Source organism: Myotis brandtii, unplaced genomic scaffold, assembly GCF_000412655.1.
Source record: "Myotis brandtii unplaced genomic scaffold, ASM41265v1 scaffold825, whole genome shotgun sequence".
In the NCBI taxonomy this organism is placed as follows: Eukaryota; Metazoa; Chordata; class Mammalia; order Chiroptera; family Vespertilionidae; genus Myotis; species Myotis brandtii.
The window spans coordinates 411,850-412,812 of NW_005371349.1; the positions used below are offsets into that span (position 1 = coordinate 411,850).

The 963-nt window shown below is 65.4% G+C and overlaps 1 protein-coding gene across 3 annotated transcripts in view; it reads right to left on the minus strand.

The window, feature by feature from the left end:
* C1QTNF1 (C1q and tumor necrosis factor related protein 1) overlaps positions 1–963 on the minus strand; it is a 26,585-nt gene that overhangs the window by 16,585 nt on the left and 9,037 nt on the right. The window lies entirely within an intron of this gene.

Consider the following 963-nt stretch of genomic DNA (forward strand, 5'->3'; position numbering starts at 1 on the left):
CCGGGAGGGCCGTGAGGGCAGAGGGGCTCCGCTCCGGGCGCCTCCCTTCTCCAGAAACGTCTTCAGAACCGTTGCACCGAGGCCGGCAGCAGAGTCCGCATCGCGCCCGCCCATGTTCACTTAGTCACGGGGCCCGACCTCGAAGGGTCAGCTGCAGACCAACCGCGCTGAGCCCTTCCCGGACCGGCGTCCCCGCCGAGGGACAGGCCTGCCCCAGGAAGGCAGCTCTGGCTCAGCGGAGGCGGGTCCGGGAAGCGGCCTCAGCATCTGGGGTCACTCCCAGCGTGACTCAGTCTGGACTCGCCTCCCCCGAGCCCTGGGAAGAAGTCCGTTTGCCAGGTTCCAGGGCACCCCCAGGAACGCCCTTTCCTCCCGCCTCCCCTCCGAACCCCCAGCTCCTCAACCCTCCCCGGGGCCCCAGCTCACGGCCCCCAAGGAGGAACAACCCCTCCCAGCAGGAGGGGGCGGAGGGGAGCAACGGCGGGGTCTGGAGGAGGCAGGAGGCTGCAGACACCTCCTCGTTCACAATCTTCCTTCTCAGTCCTGCGTGGGCCTGGGGTGCACCCCCCCTTTTTTTAAATCCTCACCAAGGATATTTTCCCATTGATTTTTAGGGAGAGTGGAAGAGAGAGGGAAAGACAGAAACACTGATGTGAGAGAAACACATCGATTGGTTGCCTCCCGCACGCGCCCCGACCAGGGCCCAACCCCAAGAGGAACCTGAAACCTGGGTACCTGCCCTTGACAGGAATCAAACCCGGGACCCTTTGGTCCACAGGCCAACGCTCTGTCCACTGGGCCACCCGGCCAGGGCTGGGGTGCAGCCTTTGAGGAGATGATGCTCACAGTCCGTCCGAGCTTTCTTCTGGTTAAAATCGCCCGTCGCCTTTGGCCCCGCCCACCTCCGTGTTGTCACCCCCAGGCTGACAGTCACCCCCCTGGCGGGGGGCGGGGGGGGGGGCT